Genomic DNA, 23,483 nt, shown 5'->3' on the forward strand with positions numbered 1-23,483 from the left:
TGGACCATCACTTTGATGATGAAACACAGAAATTACATCGGAATTGAACACAAAAGGCACAATGCCAACTTAAGTACAAGAAGAGTGAGTCTTCGTACTGTCTATGTTTTGAGCCTTTCCTGTGTCACCAGTTTTAGGTTCCGATGTTTCACGTCCAAGTTACTGTATCCCTTGGACCTTCACTTTCACGATGAAACACAAAAATTGCATCGGAATCAAATACAAATGACACAATGCCGACTATAGTACGAGAAGACTGACTTTTCTTAGTGACTATGTTTTGAACCTTTCCTGTGATACCAGTTTTAGATTCCGATGCTTCACTTCAGGTTTAGTGTATCCCTTGGACCTTCATTTTGACGGTGAAACACAGTAATTGCATCGGAATTTAATACAAAAGGCACAATGCCGACTTAAGTACAAGAAGACTGACTATTCATAGTGTCTATGCTTTGAGAATTTCCTGTGAGACCAGTTTTAGATTCCGATGCTCCACTTCAGGTTTACTGAATCCAATAGACCATCACAATGACGATGTTGTACAGTAATTCCATCGGAATTAATTACAAAAGGCACACTGCCGACTTAAGTACAGGACGACTGACTTTTCTTAGTGTCTATGATTTAAGCCTTTCATAGGAAACCAGTTTTAGATTCCGATGCTTCACTTCTGGTTTACTGTATCCCTTGGACTTTCATTATGACAATGAAGCACAGTAATTGCATCGGAATTAAATAGAAAAGGCACAATGCCGACTTAAGTAGAAGAAGACTGAGTTTTCTCAGTGCCAATGATTGGAGCCTTTCCTGTGAGACCAGTTTTAGATTCCAATACTTCACTTCAGGTTTACTGTATCCCTTGGACCTTCGCTTTGACGATGAAACACAGAAGTTGCATCGTAATCAAATACAAAAAAACCACTACGCTGACTTAGGTACAAGAAGACTTAGTCTTCTTACCATCTATGTGTTGAGCCTTTCCTGTGAGAACAGTTTCAGATTCCGATGCTTCACTTCAGGTTTACTGTACCCCTTGGACCTTCACTTTGACGATGAAATACAGTAATTGCATCGGAATTGAATAAAAAAGGCACAACGCCGACTTATGTACAATAAGGCTGAGTCTCCTTACCGTCTATGTTTTGAGCCTTTCCTGTGAAACCAGTTTTAGATTCCGATGCTTCACTTCAGGTTTACTGTATCCCTTGGACCTTCAAATGGGTGAAATGGCTCAGAGCACTATGGGACTCAACATCTTAGGTCATAAGCCCCCTAGAACTTAGAACTACTTAAACCTAACTAACCTAAGGACATCACACACAGCCATGCCCGAGGCAGGATTCGAACCTGCGACCGTAGCAGTCCCGCGGTTCCGAACTGCAGCGCCAGAACCGCTTGACCACCACGGCCGGCCCTTGGACCTTCACATTGACGATGAAACACAGAAATTGCATTGGAATGATATATAAAGGCACAATGCCGACCTAAGTACTAGAAGACTGAGTCTTCTTACCGTCTCTGTTTTGAGCCTTTCCTGTGAGAACAGTTTTGAATTTCAATGCATCATTTCAGCTTTACTGTCTCCCTTGGAGCTTCACTTTGACTAAGAGACACAAAAATTGCACCGGAATTAAATACTAAAATCACAATACCGACTTAAGTACAAGAGGACTGAGTCTTCTTACTGTCCATGCTTTGAAAATTTCCTGTGTCACCAGTTTTAGATTCTGATGCTTCACTTCAGGTTTACTGTATCCCTTGGACGTTCACTTTGACAACGAAACACAGAAATTGCATCTGAATTAAATACAAAAGGCACAATGCCAACTTAAGTACATGATGACCGAATTCTCTTAGTGCCTATGCTTTGAGCCTTTAGTGTGTCACCAGTTTTAGATTCCGATGCGCAACTGCAGGTTTACTGTATCCCTTGGAATTTCACATTCACGATTAAACACAGAAATTGCATCGGAATTAAATAAAAAAAGGCCCAATGCCGACTTAAGTACAAGAAGAGTGAGTCTTCGTACTGTCTATGTTTTGAGCCTTTCCTGTGTCACCAGTTTTAGGTTCCGATGTTTCACGTCCAAGTTACTGTATCCCTTGGACCTTCACTTTCACGATGAAACACAAAAATTGCATCGGAATCAAATACAAATGACACAATGCCGACTATAGTACGAGAAGACTGACTTTTCTTAGTGACTATGTTTTGAACCTTTCCTGTGATACCAGTTTTAGATTCCGATGCTTCACTTCAGGTTTAGTGTATCCCTTGGACCTTCATTTTGACGGTGAAACACAGTAATTGCATCGGAATTTAATACAAAAGGCACAATGCCGACTTAAGTACAAGAAGACTGACTATTCATAGTGTCTATGCTTTGAGAATTTCCTGTGAGACCAGTTTTAGATTCCGATGCTCCACTTCAGGTTTACTGAATCCAATAGACCATCACAATGACGATGTTGTACAGTAATTCCATCGGAATTAATTACAAAAGGCACACTGCCGACTTAAGTACAGGACGACTGACTTTTCTTAGTGTCTATGACTTAAGCCTTTCATAGGAAACCAGTTTTAGATTCCGATGCTTCACTTCTGGTTTACTGTATCCCTTGGACTTTCATTATGACAATGAAGCACAGTAATTGCATCGGAATTAAATAGAAAAGGCACAATGCAGACTTAAGTAGAAGAAGACTGAGTTTTCTCAGTGCCAATGATTGGAGCCTTTCCTGTGAGACCAGTTTTAGATTCCAATACTTCACTTCAGGTTTACTGTATCCCTTGGACCTTCGCTTTGACGATGAAACACAGAAGTTGCATCGTAATCAAATACAAAAAAACCACTACGCTGACTTAGGTACAAGAAGACATAGTCTTCTTACCATCTATGTTTTGAGCCTTTCCTGTGAGAACAGTTTCAGATTCCGATGCTTCACTTCAGGTTTACTGTACCCCTTGGACCTTCACTTTGACGATGAAATACAGTAATTGCATCGGAATTGAATAAAAAAGGCACAACGCCGACTTATGTACAATAAGGCTGAGTCTCCTTACCGTCTATGTTTTGAGCCTTTCCTGTGAAACCAGTTTTAGATTCCGATGCTTCACTTCAGGTTTACTGTATCCCTTGGACCTTCAAATGGGTGAAATGGCTCAGAGCACTATGGGACTCAACATCTTAGGTCATAAGTCCCCTAGAACTTAGAACTACTTAAACCTAACTAACCTAAGGACATCACACACAGCCATGCCCGAGGCAGGATTCGAACCTGCGACCGTAGCAGTCCCGCGGTTCCGAACTGCAGCGCCAGAACCGCTTGACCACCACGGCCGGCCCTTGGACCTTCACATTGACGATGAAACACAGAAATTGCATTGGAATGATATATAAAGGCACAATGCCGACCTAAGTACTAGAAGACTGAGTCTTCTTACCGTCTCTGTTTTGAGCCTTTCCTGTGAGAACAGTTTTGAATTTCAATGCATCATTTCAGCTTTACTGTCTCCCTTGGAGCTTCACTTTGACTAAGAGACACAAAAATTGCACCGGAATTAAATACTAAAATCACAATACCGATTTAAGTACAAGAGGACTGAGTCTTCTTACTGTCTATGCTTTGAAAATTTCCTGTGTCACCAGTTTTAGATTCTGATGCTTCACTTCAGGTTTACTGTATCCCTTGGACGTTCACTTTGACAACGAAACACAGAAATTGCATCTGAATTAAATACAAAAGGCACAATGCCAAATTAAGTACATGATGACCGAATTCTCTTAGTGCCTATGCTTTGAGCCTTTAGTGTGTCACCCGTTTTAGATTCCGATACGCAACTGCAGGTTTACTGTATCCCTTGGAATTTCACATTCACGATTAAACACAGAAATTGCATCGGAATTAAATAAAAAAAGGCCCAATGCCGACTTAAGTACAAGAAGACTGACTTTTCATAGGGTCTATGTTTTGAGCTTTTCCTGTGTCACCAGTTTTAGATTCCGATGCACAACTGCAGAATTAATGTATCACTTCGAACTTCACATTGACGATGAAACACAGAAATTGCATCGGAATTAAATACAAAACGCACAATGCCGACTTAAGTACAAGAAGACTGACATTTCTTAGTGTCCATGATTTGAGCCTTTCCTGTGAGACCTGTTTTAGAATCCGATGCTTCACTTCAGGTTTACTGTATGACCTGGACCTTCACTTTGGCCATGAAACACAGAAATTGCATCGGAATTCAATACAAAAGGCACAATGCCGACTTAAACACAAGAAGACTGAGTCTTCTTACCGTCTATGTTTTGAGCCTTTCCTGTGAGAACAGTTTTGGATTCCAATGCATCTTTTCAGCTTTACTGTCTCCCTTGGAGCTTCACTTTGACTATGAGACACAAAAATTGCACCGGAATTAAATACTGAAATCACAATACCGACTTAAGTACAAGAGGACTGAGTCTTCTTACTGTCTATGCTTTGAAAATTTCCTGTGTCACCAGTTTTAGATTCCGATGCTTCACTTCAAGTTTACTGTATCCTTTGGACGTTCACTTTGACAACGAAACACAGAAATTGCATCTGAATTAAATACAAAAGGCACAATGCCGACTTAAGTACTGGAAGACTGAGTCATCTTACAGTCTATGTTTTGAGACTTTCCTGTGAAACCAGTTTTAGATTCAGATGCTTCACTTCAGGTTTACGGTATCCCTTGGATCTTCACATTGACGATGAAACATAGTAATTCCATCGGAATTAAATACAAAAGGCAGAATGCCGACTTAAGTACAAGACGACTGACTTTTCCTAGTGCCTATGTTTTAAGCCTATCCTGTTAGACCAGTTTTAGATTCCGATGCTTCACTTCAGGTTTACTCTATCCCGTGGCCCATCACTTTGACGATGAAACACAAACATTGCATCGGAATTAAATACAAAAGGCACAATGCTGACATAAGTACAAGAGCACTGAGTATTCCCACTGTCTATGTTTTGAGTCATCCCTATGCGACCATTCTTAGATTCCGGTGCTGCGCTTCAGGTTTACTGTATCCCTTGGACCTTCACTTTGACGATGAAACACAAAAATTGCATTGGAATTAAATACAAAAGGCACAATGCCTATTTAAGTACAAGAAGACTGAGTCTTCTTACTGTCTATGCTTCGAGCCTTTCCTGTGTCACCAGTTTTATATTCCGATGCTTCACTTCCAATTTACTGTATCACTTGGACCTTCACTTTGACGGTGAAACACAGTTATTGCGTCGGTATTAATTACAAAAAGCACAATGCCGACTTAAGTACAAGAAGACTGACTATTCTTAGTGTCTATGTTTGAATCCTTTCCTGTGAGATCAGTTTTAGATTCCGATGCTTCTATTCAGGTTTACTGTATCCTTTGGTCCTTCTCTTTGACGATGAAACACAAAAATTGCAGCGGAATTAAATACAAAAGGCACAATGCCGCCTTTAGTACAAAAAGACTGACTTTTCTTAGTGACTATGTTTAAACCTTTCCTGTGTCACCAGTTTTTGTTTCCGATGCACGTCTTCAGGTTTACTGTATCCCTTGGACCTTCACTTTGACGATGAAATACAGTAATTGCTTCAGAATTGAATACAAAGGGCACAACGCAGAGTTATGTACAAGAAGACTGAGTCTTCTTACCGTCTATGTAATGAGCCTTTCCTGTGAAACCAGTTTTAGATTCCGATGATTCACTTCAGGCTTACTGTATCCCTTGGATTTTCACTTTGACGATGAAACACAAAAATTGCATCGGGATTAGATATAAAAGTCTCAATGTCGACTTAAGTGCAAGAAGACTGACTCTTCTTAGTGTGTATGCTTTGAGCTTTTCCTGTGTCACCAGTTTTAGATTGTGATGCACAAATGATGGTTTACTGTATCCCTTGGACCTTCACTTTGACGATGAAACACACAAATTGCATCGGAATGAAATACAAAAGGCACAATGCCGACTTAAGTACTAGAAGACTGAGTCTTCATACTGTCTATGTTTTGAGCCTTTCCTGTGAGAGCAGTTTTAGATTCCGATGCTTCACTTCATGTTAACTGTATCCCTTGTACCTTCACTTTGCCCATGAAACACAGAAATTGCATCGGAATTCATTACAAAAGGCACAATGGCGAGTTAAGTGCAAGAAGACTGAGTCTTCGTACTGTCTATTTTTGGCCTTCCTTGTGAGACCGGTTTTTGATTCCGATGCTTCTCGTCAGGGTTACTGCATTACTTGGACCTTAACATTGACGATGAAACACAGAAATTGCATCGGAATTAAATATAAAAGTCACAGTGCCGACTTAAGTACAAGTACAAGAAGACCGACTTTTCTTGGTGTCTATGTTTTGAGCCTTTCCTGTGAGACCAGTTTTAGATTTCGATGCCACACTTCAGGTTCACTGTACCACTTGGACGTTCACTTTGGCGATGAAACATAAAAATTGCAGCTGAATTATATACAAAAGTCACAATGCCGACTTCAGTACAAGAAGACTGAGTCATCTGACTCTCTATGCTTTGAGCCTTTCCTGTGAGACTAATTTTAGATTCCGATCCACAACTGCAGGTATACTGTATCCCTTGGTCCTTCGCATTGAAAATGAAACACAGTAACTACATCGGAATCTTAATACAAAATTCACAACGCCGACTTAAGTTCAAGAAGACTGACTTTTCTTAGTGTCTATGATTTGAGCCTATACTGTGAGACCAGTTTTAGATTCCGGTGCTTCACTTCAGGGTTACTGGATCCCTTGGACCTTCACACTGACGACGAAACTCTGAAATTGCATCGGAACTAAATACAAAAGGCACAATGCCGACTTAAGTACAAGAAGACTGACCTTACTTTGCGTCTATGTTTTGAGCCTTTCCTATGTAACCAGTTTTAGATTCCGATGCTTCTCTTCAGATTAACTGTATCCCTTGGACCCTCTCTTTGACGATGAAACACAGAAACTGCATCGGAATTATATACAAAAGACACAATGCCGACTTAAGTACTAGAGGACTGAGTCTTCTTACTGTCTATGATTTGTGCCTTTCCTGTGAAACCAGTTTTAGATTCCGATGCTTCACTTCTGGTTTACTGTATTATATGGACCTTCACATTGACGATGAATCACAGAAATTGCATCGGAATTAAATACAAAAGGCACAATTCCGACTTAAGTACAAGGAGACTGACTTTTCTTATTGACTATGTTTGAGCCTTTCCTGTGTCACCAGTTTTAGATTCCGTTGTAGTCCTGCAGCTTTACTGCATGCTTGGAACTTCACATTCACGATTAATCACAGAAATTGCTTCGGAATTAAATGCAAAATGTACAATTCCGACTTAAGTACAAGAAGACAGAATCCTCTTACCGTCTATGATTTGAGCCTTTCCTGTGAGACCAGTTTTACAATCCGATGCCTGACTGCAGGTTTACTGTATCACTTGGACCTTCACATTGACGGTGAAACATAGATATTGCATCGGAATTAATTACAAAATGCACAATGCCGACTTAAGTACAAGTAGACTACCTTTTCTTAGTGTCTATGTTTCGAACTTTTTCTATGTCACCAGTTTTTGATTCCGATGCACAACTGCTGGTTTACTGTATCCCTTGGACCTTCACATTGTCGATGAGACGCAGTAATTGCACCGGAATTAAATACAAAAGGCACAATGCCGACTTAAGTACAAGAAGAAAGACTTTTCTTAGTGTCCGTGTTCTGAGCCTCTCCTGTGTCACCAGTTTTACATTCCGTTGCACAACTGCTGGATTTCTGCACCCCTTAGACCTTCACATCGACGAAGAAACAAATTAACTGCACGGAAATAAATACAAAGACACAATGCTGACTTAAGTACAAGAATATTGAATTTTCATCGTGTCTATTTTTTGAGCCTCTTCTGTGTGACTGGTTTTAGATTCCCATTCTTCACGTCCAATTTACTGTATCCCTTGGACCTTCACTTTGACGATGAAACACAGTAATTGCATCGCAACTAAATACAAAAGGCACAATGCCGACTTAAGTACACGAAGACAGACTTTTCATAGTGTCTATGCTTTGAGCCTTTCTTGTGAGACCAGTTTTAGATTCCGATGCTTCACTTCAGGTTTACTGAATCCCTTGGACCTTCACTTTGACGATGAAATACAAAAATTGCATCGTAATTAAATACAAAAGCACAATGCCGACTTAAGTACAAGGAGACGGACTTTTCTTAGTGTCTGTGTTTTGAGCCTTTCCTATGAGACCAGTTTTAAATTCTGATGCATCACTTCAAAAGTACTGTATCCCTTGGACCTTGATTTTGACGATGAAACACAGTAATTGCAACGTAATTAAATACAAAAGGCACAGTGCCAACTAAAGTGCAAGAAGGTTGACTTTTCATAGTGTCTATGCTTTGTGCCTTTCCTGTGAGACTAGGTTTGGATTCCAAAGCTTCACTTCTGGTTTACTGAATCCTTTGGACCTTCACTTTGACGATGAAATACAAAAATTGCTTCCGAATTAAATACTAAAGGCACAATGGCGACTTAAGTACAAGAAGACTGATTCCTCTTACCGTCTGTGATTTGAGCCTTTCCTGTGGGACCAGTTTTAGATTCCGATGCTTGACTGCTGGTTTACTGTATCCCTTGGACCTTCACATTGTCGATGAAACACAGTAATTGCATCGGAATTAAATACAAAGGCACAATGCCGACTTAAGTACAAGAAAACTGACTTTTCTTAGTGTCCGTGTTTTGAGCCTGTCCTGTGTCACTAGTTTATGATTCCGTTGCACAACTGCTGGTTTTCTGTATCCCTTAGAACATCACATTGTCTAAGAAACACAGTAATTGCATCGGAATTAAATACAAAAGGCACAATGCCGACTTAAGTACAATAAGACTGACTTTTCTTAGTGTCTATGTTTTGAACCTTTCCTGTGAGACCAGTTTTTGATTACGATGCTTCACTTCAGGTTTACTGTATCCCTTGGACCATCACTTTGATGATACAACACAAAAATTGCATCGGAATAAAATAAAAAAGGCACAATGGCGACTTAAGTACAAGAAGACTAAGTCTTCTTACTGCCTATGCTTTGAGCCTTTCCTGTGTCACCAGTTTTAGATTCCAATGCATCACTACAGGTTTACTGTATCCCTTAAACCTTCACTTTGACGATGTAACACAGATATTGCATCGGAATTAAATACAAATGGCACAATGCCGACTTAAGAACATGAAGACTGACTTCTCTTAGTGTCTACGTTTCGAGTCTTGACTGTGTAGCCAGTTTTAGATTCCGATGCACTACTGCAGGTTCACTGTACAACATCGACCTTCACATTGACGGTGAACCACAGAAAATGTTCTGGAATTTAATACAAAAGGCACAATGCTGACTTAAGTTGAAGGAGACTGACTTTTCTTAGTGGCTATGCTTTGAGCCTTTTCTATGTCACCAGTTTTGGATTCCGATGCACAACTGCTGTGTTATTGTATACCTTGGCCCTTCGCATTGATGAGGAATCACAGCATTTGCTTCGTAATTAAATTCAAATGGCACAATGCCGACTTAAGTGCAAGAAGACTGACTTTTCTTAGTGTCTATGTTTTGAACTTCTGCTGTAAGACCAGTTTTATATTCTGATGCTTCACTTCAGTTTTACTGTATCCCTTAAACCTTCAATTTGACGATGAAACACAGTAATTGCATCGGAATTAAATAGAAATGGCACAAGCCCGACTTAAGTACAAGAAGACAGACTGTTCATAGTGTCTATTCTTTGAGCCTTTCCTGTGAGACCAGTTTTAGATTCCGATGCTTCACTTCATGTTTACTGAATTCCTGGACCTTCACATTGACGGAGAAACACAAAAATTGAATCGGAATTAATTATAAAAGGCACAATGCCGACCTAAGCACATGAAGACTGACTTTTCTTAGTGTCTATGTTTCGAACCTTTCCTGTGTCTCCAGTTTTAGATTACGATGCTTCCCTTCAGGTTTACTGTACACTTGGACCTTCACATTGCCGATGAAACACAGCAATTGCATCGTAATTAAATACAAATGGCACAATGCCGACTTAAGTACAAGAAGACTGACTTTTCTAAGTGTCTATGATTTGAGCCTTTCCTGTGAGACTAGTTTTATATTCTGATACAGGTTTACTGTATCCCTTAGACCTTCACTTTGTCGATGAAACTCAAAAATTGCATCGTGATTAAATACAAAAGGCACAATGCCGACTTATGTACAAGAAGATTGAGTCTTCTTACTGTCTGTGGTCTGAGCCATTCCTGTGAGACCAATTTTGGATTCCGATGCTTCACTTCAGGTATACTGTATCCCTTGGACCTCCACTTTGACGGTGATACATAAAAATTGCATCGAAATGAAATACAAAATGCACAATGCCGACTTAAGTACAAGAAGATTGACTTTTCTTAGTGGCTTTGCTTTGAGCCTTTGCTGTGAGGCGAGTTGTAGATTCCGATGCTTCACTTCAGGTTTACAGTATCCCCTGGACGTTCGCTTTAGCGATGAAACACAAAAATTGCATCAGAATAAAATACAAAAGTCACAATGCCGACTCAAGTACATTAAGACTGAGTCTTCTTGCTGTCTATGTTTGAGCCTTTCCTGTGAGACCAGTTTTCGATTCCGATGCACAACTCCAGGTATACTGTATCTCTTGGACCTTCACATTGAACATGAAACACAGTAATGGCATCGTAATTTAATACAAAAAGCACAATGCCGACTCAAGTACAAGAAGACTGAGTTTTCTTAGTGTCTATGTTTTGAGCCTTTGCTGTGAGACCAGTTTTAGATTCCGATGCTTCACTTCAGGTTTACTGTATCCCTTTGACCTTCACATTGACGATGAAACACAGAAATTGCATCGGAATTAATTACGAAACCCACAATGCCGGCATAAGTACAAGAAGATTGACTTTTATTGCGTCTATGCTTCGAGCCTTTCCTGTGTCACCAGTTTTAGATTCCGATGCACAACTGCAGGTTTACTGTATCCCTTGGACCTACTCATTGACGATGAAACACAGTAATTGCATCGGAATTAAATGCAAAACGCACAATGCCGACTTAAGTACAAGAAGACTGACTTTTCTTAGTGTCTATGTCTCTAGCCTTTCCTGCGTCTCCAGTTTTAGATTACGATGCTTCACTTCAGGTTTACTGTACCCTTGGATTTTCACATTGCCGATGAAACACAGCAATTGCATCGTAATTAAATACAAAAGGCACAATGCCGACTTAAGTACAAGAAGACTGACTTTTCTTAATGTCTATGATTTGAGCCTTTCCTGTGAGACTAGTTTTACATTCTGATGCTTCTATTCATGTTTACTGAATCCCTTAGACCTTCACTTTGTCGAAGAAACACAATAATTGCATCGTAATTGAATACAAAAGGCACAATGAAGACTTAAGTACAAGATGACTGACATTTCTTAGTGTCTATGATTTGAGCCATTCCTGTGAGACCAGTTTTAGATTCCGATGCTTCACTTCAGGTTTACTGTATGCCTTTGACCTTCACTTTGATGATGAAACACAAAAACTGCATCACAATTAAATACAAAAGCCACAATGCCGACTAGAAGACTGACGCTTCTTACCGTCAATGTTTGAGCTTTTGATGGGAGACCTGTTTTAGATTCAGATGCTTCATTTCAATTTTTCTGTCTCCCTTGTACCTTGACTTTGACTATGAAACACAAAAATTCCTTCGGAATTAAATACAAGAGGCACAAATACAACTTAAGTACAAGTAGACCGAGTCTTCTTACAGTCTATGCGTTGAGCCTTCCTTGTGAGACCAGTTTTAGATTCCGATGCTTCACGTCAGGTTTACTGAATCCCATGGACCTTCACATTGACGAAGAAAAACAGAATTTATATCGGAATTAATTACAAAATCCACAATCCCGACATAAGTACAAGAAGATTGACTTTGATAGTGTCTATGTTTCGAGCTTTTCCTGTGTCACCAGATTTAGATACGGATGCACAACTGCAGGTTTACTGTATCCCTTAAACCTTCACATTGACGAAGAAACACAGAAATTGCACCGAAATTAAATACAAAACGCACAATGCCGACTTAAGTACAAGAAGACTGACTTTTTTTAGTGTCTATGTTTTGAGCCTTTCCTTTGTCACCTGTTTTAGATTCCGATGCACAACTGCTGGTTTGCTGTATGCCTTGGACCTTCACATTGACGATGAAACATAGTAATTGCATAGGAATTAAACACAAAAGGCACAATGCCGACTGAGGTACAAGAAGACAGACTTTTCTTAGTGTCTATGTTTTGAGCCGTTCCTGAGTCACCAGTATTAGATTCCGTTGCACAACTGCTGGTTACTGCATCTCTTCGACCTTCACATTGACGATGAAACACAGTAATTGCGTCGGAATTAAATGCAAAAGGCACAATGCCGACTTACGTACAAGAAGACAGACTTTTCTTACTGTCTATGTTTTGAGCCTTTCTTTTGAGACCTGATTTGGATTCCAATGCTACACTTCTGGTTTACTGTATCCCTTGGACTTTCACTTTTACGATGATACACAAAAATTGCGTCGCAAGTAGATACAAAATGCACAATGCCGACGTAAGTACAAGAAGACAGACATTTCTTAGTGTCTATGATTTGGGCCTTTCCTGTGAGACAAGTTTTAGATTCCGATGCTTCACTTCAGGTTTACTGCATCCCTCGGAACATCACATTGGCGATAAAACACAGTTATTGCACCGGAATTAAATACAAAATGCACAATACCGACATAAGTTCGAGAAGACTGAGTCTTCTTACTGTCTATGGTTTGAGCTTTTCATGTGAGACCAGTTTTAGATTCCGATGCACAACTGCTGGTATACTGTATCTCTTGGACCATCACATTGAAAATAAAACACAGTAATTGCATTGGAATTTATTACAAAAAACACAATGCCGACTTAAGTACAAGTTACCTGACATTTCCTAGTGTCTATGCTTTGAGCTTTTCCTGTGAGACGAGTTTCAGATTCCGATGCACAACTGCAGGTATACTGTATCCCTTGGACCTTCGCATTGAATATGAAACACAGCAATTGCATCGGAATTTAATGCAAAAAGCACAATGCCGACTTAAGTACAAGAAGACTGAGTTTTCTTAGAGTCCATGTCTTCAGCCTTTGCTGTGAGACCAGTTTTAGATTCCGTTGCTTCACTTCAGGTTTACTGTATTCCTTGGACCTCCACATTGACGATGAAACACAGAAATTGCATCGGAATTATATACAAAAGGCACAATGCCGACTTAAGTACAAGAAGACTGAGTCCTCTCACTGTCTATGATTTGAGCCTTTCCTTTGAGACCACATTTAGATTCCGATGCTTCACTTCAGGTTAACTGTATCCCTCGGACGTTCAATTTCACGATGAAACACGAAATTGCAGTTGAATTAAATACAAAAGTCATAGTGGCCACTTAAGTACAAGAAGACATAGTCTTCTTACTGTCTATGTTTTGAGTCTTTCCATTGAGACCAGTATTAGATTCCGATCCTTAACTGCAGGTATACTGTATCCCTTGGACCTTCACAATGAAAATGAAACATAGGAATTGCATCGGAATTAAATACAAAAGGCACAATGCCGACTAAAGTACAAAGAGACTGAGACTTCTTAGTGCCTATGTTTTGAGCCTTTCATGTGAGACCAGTTTTAGATTCCGATGCTTCACTTCAGGTTTACTGTATCCCTTGGACCTTCACATTGACGATGAAACACAGAAATTGGATCGGAGTTAAATACAAAAGACACAATGCAGACTTAAGTACAAGAGGACTGACTCTCTAACTCTCTATGATTTGAACCTCTCCTGTAAGTCCAGTTTTAGATTTAGATGCTTCACTTCAGGTTTACTGTATCAATTGGACCTTCGAAATGTCGATGAAACACAGAAATTGCATCCGAATTTAATACAAAAGGCACAATGCCGACTTAAGTACAAGGGGTATGACATTCTAACTTTCTATGATTTGAACCTCTCCTGTGGGTCCAGTTTTAGATTCCGATGCTTCACTTCAGGTTTACTGTATCGCCTGGACCTTCTTATTGACGATGAAACACAGAAATTGCATCGGAATAAAACTCAAAAATCACAATGCCGACTGAAGTACAATAAGACTGAGACTTCTTACTGTCTATGTTTTGAGCCTTTCCTGTGAGACTAGTTTTAGATTCCGATGCACAACTGCAGGTATACTGTATCCCTTGGACCTTAACATTGAAAATGAAACACAGCAATTGCATCGCAATATAATACAAAAGGAACAATGCCGACATAAGTACAAAATGACTGACTTTTCTTAGTGTCTATGATTTGAGCCTTTGCTGTGAGACCAGTTTTAGATTCCGATGCTTCAGTTCGGGTTTACTGTATCCCTTGGACCTTCACATTGACAATGAAACACAGAAATTGCATCGGAATTAAATACAAAAGGGGCAATGCCGACTTAAGTACAAGAGGACTGACTCTTCTTACCGTCTAGGTTTTGAGCATTTCCTGTGAGACCAGTTTTACATTCCGATGTTTCTCTTCAGGATAACAGTATCCCTTGGACCTTCACATGGACAATGAATCACAGTAATTGCACCGGAATTAAATACAAAAGACACAATGCCGACATAAGTGCAAGAAGACTGACATTTCTTAGTGTATATGTTTTGACCCTTTCCTGTGAAACCAGCTTCAGCTTCTGATGCTTCACATCAGGTATACTGTATCCCTTGGACCTACACTTCGGCTATGGAACACAGAAATTGCAACAGAATTAAATACAAAGGGCACAATGCCGACTTAACTACGAGAAGACTGACTCTTCTTACCGTCTAAGTATTGAGCCTTTGCTGTAAGACCGGTGTGAGATTCCGATGCTTAACTTCAGTTTTACAGTACCCCTTGGATCTTCACATTGGCGATAAAAAACAAAAATTGCATCGGAAATAAATACAAATGACACAATGCCAACTTAAGTACAAGAAGATTGTGTCTTCTTACCGTCTATGTTTTGTGTCTAACCTGTGATTTAGATTCAGATCCTTCACTTGAAGTTTACTGTATACCTTGGTCCTTCACTGTGACGATGAAGTATAAAAATTGCATCGGAATTAAATACAAAAGCACAATGCCGACTTAAGTAGAAGAGGACTGAGTTTTCTTACTGTCTATGGTTTGAGCCTTCCCAGTGGGACCTGTTTTAGATTCCGATGCCTCACTTCAGGTTTACTGTATCCCTTGGACCTTCACATTATCGTTGAAACACAGAAATTGCATCGGAATTAAATGAAAAATGCACAATGCTAACTGAAGTACAAGAAGACTGACGTTTCTTAATTCCTATGTTTTGACCCAATCCAGTGCGACTAGTTTTAGATTCCGATGCTTCTCTTCAGGTTTACTGAATTCCATGGGCCTTCACATTAACGATGAAACACCTAAATTGAATCGGAATTAAATACAAAAGGCACAATGCCGACTTATGTACAAGAAGACTGACTTATCGTAGTGTCTATGTTATGAGCCTTACCTATGTCACCAGTTTTAGATTCCGATGCTTCACTTCAGGTTTAATGTATCCCATCGACCTTCACATTGCCGACGAAACGAGGAAATTGCATCGGAATTAAGTACAAAATGCACAATGCCAACATAAGTACAATAAGAATGAGTCTTCCTACTGTCTATGTTTTGAGCCTTTACTGTGAGACCAGTTTTAGATACCGATGCTTCAGTTCAGGTTTACTGTATCCCCTTGGACCTTCACTTTGACGATGAAACACAAAAATTGCATTGGAATTAAATACAAAAGTCACAATGCCGACTTCAGTATAGGAAGACTGACTTTTCTTAGTGCCTATGCTTTAAGTCTTTCATGTGAGACCTGTTTTAGATTCCGATGCTTCACTTCAGATTTACTGTATCCCTTGTACCTTGACATTGACGATGAAACACAGAAATTGGTTCGGAATTAAATACAAAAGGCACAATGCCTCCATAAGTGCAAGAAGTCTGAGTCTTCTTACTGTCTATGTTTTGCGACTTTCCTGTGTCACCTGTTTTAGATTCCAATGCACAACTGCAGGTTTACTGTATCCCTTGGACCTTCACTTTGACGATGAAACACAAAAATTGCATCGGAATTAAATACAAAAGGCACACAGCCGACTTAAGTACAAGAAGACTGACATTTCTTAGTGTCTATGTTTTGAGCATAACCTGTGTATCCAATTTCAGATTCCAACACACAACTGCACGTTTACTGTATCCCTTGGACCTTCACATTGACGATGAAACACAGATATTGCATCGGAATTAAGTACAAAAGCCTTTCCTGTGAGACCAGTTTTAGATTCCGATGCTTCACTTCAGGTTTCCTGTATCCCTTGGACCTTCATTTTGACGATGAAGCGCAAAAATTGCATTGGAATTAAATACAAAAGGCACAATGCCGACGTAAGGACAAGAAGACCTACTTTTCTTAGTGTCTATGTTTTGAGCCTTTCCTGTGTCACCAGTTTTAGCTTCCGATGCACAACAGCAGGTTTACTGTATCCCTTGGACCTTCACATTGGCGATGAAACACAGAGATTGCATCGGACCTAAAGACAAAAAGCACAATGCCGACTTAAGTACAATATGTCTGACTTTTCTATGTGTCTATGTTTAGAGCCTTTCCAGTGTCACCAGTTTTAGATTCCTATGCACAACTCCAGGTTTACTGTATCCCTTGGACCTTTACTTTGACGATGAAACACTAAATTGCATCGGAATTAAATAAAAAAGACACAATGCCGCCTTAAGTACTAGGAGACTGACTTTTCTTAGCGTCTATGTTGTCAGACTTCCCTGTGTCACCAGATTTAGAGTCCGAAGCACAAATGCAGGTTAACTGTATCCATTGGAACTTCACATTTGTTATGAAACACAGAAATATCATCGGAATTAAATACAAAAGGCACAATGCCGACTTAAATACGAGAAGACTGAGTCTTCTTACTGTCTATGTTTTGGGCCTTTCCTGTGTCACCTGTTTTAGATTCAGTTGCACAACTGCAGGTTTACTGTATCCCTTGGACCTTCCCATTGACGATGAAACACAGATATTGCATCGGAATTAAGTACAAAAGGCACAATGCCGACTTAAGTACAAGAGGACTGAGTCCTCTCACTGCCTATGTTTTGAGCCTTTCCTGTGAGACCAGTTTTAGATTCCGATGCTTCACTTCAGGTTTCCCGTATCCCTTGACCTCCATTTTGACGATGAAGCACAAAAATTGCATTGGAATTAAATACAAAAGGCACAATGCCGACTAAAGTACAAGAAGACTGACTTTTCTTAGTGTCTATGATTTTAGCGTTTCCTGTTTCACCAGTTTTAGTGTCCGATGCACAAATGCAGGTTCACTGTATCCATTGGAGCTTCACATTAGCTATGAAACACAGAAATTTCATCGGAATTAAGTACAGAAGGCACAATGCCGAATTAATTACATGAAGACTAAGCCTTCTTAGTGTCTATGTTTTGAGACTCTCCTGTGTCGCCTGTTTTAGATTCCGATGCACAACTGCAGGTTTACTGTATCCCTTGGACCTTCACTTTGACGATGAAACACAAAAATTGCATCGGAATTAAGTACAGAAGGCATACAGCCGAGTTAAGTACAAGAATACTGACATTTCGTTGTGTCTATATTTGAACCTTACCTTCGTCTGCAGTTTTAGATTCCAAAGCACAACTGCAGGTTTACTGTATCCATTGGGCCTTCACATTGGCGATGAAACACAGAAATTGCATCGGACCTAAAGACAAAAAGCACAATACCGACTTAAGCACAATATGATTGACTTTTCTTTGTGTCTAAGTTTTGAGCCTTTCCTGTGTCACCAGTTTTAGATTCCGATGCACAACTGCAGGTTTACTGTATCCCTTAAACCTTCACTTTGACGATGAAACACTAAATTGCATCGGAATTAAATACAAAAGGCACAATGCCGATTAAAGTACAAGAAGACTGACTTCTCTTAGTGTCTACGATTTTAGCGTTTCCTGTGTCATCAGTTTTAGTGTCCGATGCACAAATGCAGGTTTTCTGTATCCATTGGAGATTAACATCAGCTATGAAACTCAGAAATTTCATCGGAATTAAGTACAAAAGGCACAATGCCGAGTTAAATACAAGAAAACTGAGTCCTCTTACTGTCTATGTTTTGAGCCTTTCCTGTGAGACCAGTTTTAGATTCCGATGCTTCACTTCAGGTTTCCTGTATCTCTTTGACCTTCATTTTGACGATGAAACACAAAAATTGCATTGGAATTTAAAAAAAGGCAAAATGCCGACTTAGGTACAAGAAGACTGACTTTTCTTAGTGTCTATGTTTTGAGCCTTACCTGTGTCTGCAGTTTTAGATTAAAACGCAAAGCTGGAGATTTCCTGTATCCCTTGGACCTTCACTTAGACGATGAAACACTAAAATGCATCGGAATTAAAAAAAAGGCACAATGCCGCCTTAAGTATTAGGAGACTGGCTTTTCTTAGTATCTATGTTTTCAGATTTCCCTGTGTCACCAGTTTTTGAGTCCGAAGCACAAATGCAGGTTAACTGTGTCCATTGGAGCTTCACATTTTCTATGAAACACAGAAATTTCATCGGAATTATATACAAAGAGCACAATGCCGACTTAAATACGAGAAAACTGAGTTTTCTTACTGTCTATGTTTTGTGCCTTTCCTGTGTCACCTGTTTTAGATTCCGATGCACAACTGCAGGTTTACTGTATCCCTTGGAGCTTCGCTTTGACGATGAAACACAAAAATTGCATCGGAATTAAATACAAAAGCCACAATTCCTACTTAAGTATAAAAAGACTGACGTTTCTTAGTGTCTATCTTTTGAGCCTTTCCTGTGTCACCAGTTTTAGAGTCCGATGCACAACTGAAGGTTTACTGTATCCCTTCGACGTTCACAATCACGATGAAACACAGAAATTGCATCGGATCTAAATACAAAATGCACAATGCCGACTTAATTACAAGAAGACTGACATTTCTTAGTGTCTATATTTTGAGCCCTTCCTGTGTCACCAGTTTTAGAGTCCGATGCAAAAATGCAGGTTAACTGTATCCATTTGAACTTCACATTGGCTATGAAACACAGATATTTCATCGGAATAAATACAAAAGGCACAATGCTGACATAAATACAAGAAGACTGAGTCTTCTTACTGTCTATGTTTTGAGCCATTCCTGTGTCACGTGTTTTGGATTCCGATGCACACCTGCAGGTTTACTGTATTTTTTGGACCATCACATTGACGATGAAACAGAGAAATTGCATCGAAATTAAATTCAAAAGCACAATGCCAACTTAAGTACAAGAAGACTGACTTTTCTAATTGTCTATGCTTTGAGCGTTTCCTGTGTCACCAGTTTTATAGTCCGATGCACTACTGAATGTCTACAGTATCCCTCGGACGTTCACATTGACGATGAATCAGAAAAATTGGATGGGAATGAAATACAAAAAGCACAATGCCGACTTAAGTACAAGAAGTCTGATGTTTCTTAGTGTCTATGCTTTGATCTTTTCCTGAGTCACCAGTTTTAGAGTCCGATGCACAACTGTAGGTTTACTGTATCCCTTGGACGATTACAGTGACGATGAAACACAGAAATTTCATCGGAATTAAATACAAAATGCACAATGCCGACTTAAGTACAAGAAGACTGACTTTTCTTAGTGTCTATGTTTTAAGCCTTTCCTGTGTCACCTGTTTTAGAGCCGATGCACAACTGCATGTTTACTGTATCCCTTGGAATTTTGCATTGACGATGAAACACAGATATTGCATCGGAATGAAATACAAAAGTCACAATGCCGACTTTAGTACAAGAAGGCTGAGACTTCTTACTGTCTATGTTTTGAGCCGTTCCTGTGAGACCAGTTTAAGATTCCGATACTTCACTTCAGGTTTCCTGTACCTCTTGGACCGTCACTTTGACGATGAAACACAAAAATTGCATCGGAATTAAATACAAATGCACAATGCCGACTTAAGTACAAGTAGACTTACTTTTTTTGTTTCTTTGATTTGAGCCTTACCTGTGTCACCAGTTTTAGAATCCAATGCACAACTGCAGGTTTACTATATGCCTTTGCCGTTCACTTTGACGATGAAACACTAAATTGCGTCGGCATTAAATAAATATGCACAATGCCGACTTAAGTACAACATGGATGACTTTTCTTAGTGTCTATGATTTGAGCCTTTCCTGTGTCACGAGTTTTAGATTCCGTCGCGCAACTGCAGGTTTGCTGTATCCCCTGGACCTTCACATCGACGATGAAACACAGAAATTGCATCAGAATTAATTACAAAAGGTACAATGCCGACTTAAGTACAAGAAGACTGACTTCTCTTAGTGTCTATGTTTTGAGCATTTTCCTGTGTCACCTGATTTAGAGTACGATGCGCATCTGCAGGTTTACTGTATCCCCTGGACCTTCACATTGATGATTAAACAAAGAAATTGCATTGGAATTAAATACAAAAGGCACAATGCAGACTTAACTACAACAAGGCTGAGCCTTCTTTCTGTCTATGTTTTGTGCCTTTCCTGTGTCACCAGTTGTAGAGTCTCATGCACAACCGCAGGTTTACTGTATCCCTTGGACCTTCACATTGACGACGAAGTCCAGAAATTGCATCGGAAACAAATACAAAAATCACAATGCCGACTTAAGTACAAAAAGACTGAGTCTTCTTACTGTCTATGTTTTGAGCCTTCCCTGTGTCACCATATTTAGATTCCGATGCGCAACTGCAGGTTCACTGTATCCCCTGGCCCTTCACATTGACGATGAAACACAAAAATTGCATCGGTATTAAACACAAAAAAACGCACAATGCCGACTTAAGTACAAGAAGACTGAGTCTTCTCATTGTCTATGCTTTGAGGCTTTCCTGTGAGACCAGTTTTAGATTCCGGTGCTTCACTTCAGGATTACTATTTCCCTTGAACCTTCACATTGAAGATAAAACACAATAATTGCATCGGAAATAAATACAAAAGGCACAATGCCGACTTAAGTACAAGAAGACTGACTTTTCTTAGTTTTTATGCTTTGAGCCTTTCCTGTGTCACCAGTTTTTGATTCTGATGCATAGCTGCAGGTTTACTGTATCCCTTGGACCTTCACATTGACGATGAATCACAGAAATTGTATCGGAATTAAATACAATAAACACAATGCCGACTTAAGTGCAAGATGACTGACATTTCTTAGTGTCTACGTTTTGAGCCTTTCCTGTGTCACCAAATTTAGATTCCGATGCTCAACTGCAGCTTAACTGTATCCATTGGACGTTCACTTTGACGATGAAACACAAAAATGGCATCGGAATTAAATACAAAATGCACAATGCCGACGTAAGTACAAGAAGACTGAGTGTTCCTACTGTCTATGCTTTGAGTCTTTCCTTTGAGACCAGTTTTAAATTCCGATGCTTCACATCAGTTTTCCTGTATCCCTTGGACCTTCACTTTGACGATGAAACACAACTATTGCATCGAAATTAAATAGAAAAAGCACAATACCGACTCAAGTTCAAGAAGACAGACTTTTTTCGTTTCTATGATTTGAGCCTTCCCTCTGTCACCAGTTTTAGGTTCTCATGCACAATTGCAGGTTTAATGTATCCCTTGGACGTTCACTTTGACGATGAAACACAAAAATTGCATCGGAATTAAATACAAATGGCACACTGCTCAGTTAAGTACAAGAAGAACTGCGTCTCTTTGTATTTATGTTTTGAGCCTTTCCTGTGTCACCAGTTGTAGATTCCGATGCGCAACTGCAGGTTATTGTTTCCCCTGGACCTTCACATTGGCGATGAAACACAGAAATTGCATCGGAATTAAATACAAAAGGCACTATGCCGACTTAACTACAAGAAGACTGAGTCTTCTTAGCGTATATGGTTTGAGCCTCTCCTGTGACACCAGTTTTAGAATCCGACACTTCACTTCATAATAACTGTATCCCTTGGACACTCACATTGACGATGAAATACAAAAATTGCATTGGAATTAAATACAAAAAGCACAAAGCCGACTTAAGTACAACAAGAATGACGTCTCTCAGTGCCTATGATTTGAGCCTTTCGTGTGTCACCTGTTTTAGAGTACGAAGCACAAATGCAGGTTTACTGTATCCATGGGACCTTCACATTGACGATGAAACACAGAATTGCATCGGAATTAAATACAAAAGGCACAATGCCGACTTAAGTACAAGAAGACTGACTCCTCTTACTGGCTATGTTTTGAGCCATTCCTGTGAGACCAGTTTCAGATTCCGATGCATCACTTTAGGTTTTCTGTGTCTTTTGGACCTTCACTTTGATGACGAAACACAAAAATTGCATCGGAATTAAATACAAAAGGCACATTGCCGACTTAAGTACAAGAAGACTGACTTTTCTTAGTGTCTATGTTTGGAGCCTTTCCTGTGTCACCAGTTTTACATTCTGATGCACAACTGCATGATTACTGTATCCCTCGGACCTTCACTTTGACGATGAAACACTATATTGCGTCAGAATTAAATACAAAAGGCACAATGCCGACATAAGTACAAGAGGACTAACTTTTCTTAGTTTTTATGTTTTGAGCCTTTCCTGTGTCACCAGTTTTAGATTCCGATGCACAACTGCAGGTTTACTGTATCCCTTGGACCTTCACATTGACGATGAAACACAGATACTTGATCGGAATGAAGTACAAAAAGGCAGAATGCCGACGTAAGTACAAGAAGACTGTGTCCTTTACCGACTATGTTTAAACCCTTTCCTGTCAGACCAGTTTTAGAGTCCGAAGCACAACTGCAGGTTTACTGTACCCCTTGGACCTTCACATTGACGATGAAACACAAAAATTGTATCGGAATGAAATACAAAAGGCAGACTGCCGACTTAACTACAAGAAGACTGAGTCTTCTTACTGTCTATGTTTTGACGCTTTCCTGTGAGACCAGTTTTAAATTCGATGGATCACTTCATGTTTACTGTATTCCTTGGACCTTCACATTGACGTTGAAACAAAAAAATTGCATCGGATTTAAATACAAAAGGCACAATGCCGACTTAAGTACAAGAAGACTGACTTCTCTTTGTGCCTATGCTTTGAGCCGTTCCTGTGTCACCAGTTTTACTTTCTGATGCACAACTGCTTGTTTACTGTATCCCTTGGACCTTCACTTTGAGATGAAACACTATATTGCGTCGGAATTAAATACAAAAGGCACAATGCCGACATAAGTACAAGAGGACTGACTTTTCTTAGTTTTTATGTTTTGAGCCTTTCCTGT

Source organism: Schistocerca serialis, unplaced genomic scaffold (genome assembly GCF_023864345.2).
Source record: "Schistocerca serialis cubense isolate TAMUIC-IGC-003099 unplaced genomic scaffold, iqSchSeri2.2 HiC_scaffold_1352, whole genome shotgun sequence".
NCBI lineage: Eukaryota > Metazoa > Arthropoda > Insecta > Orthoptera > Acrididae > Schistocerca > Schistocerca serialis.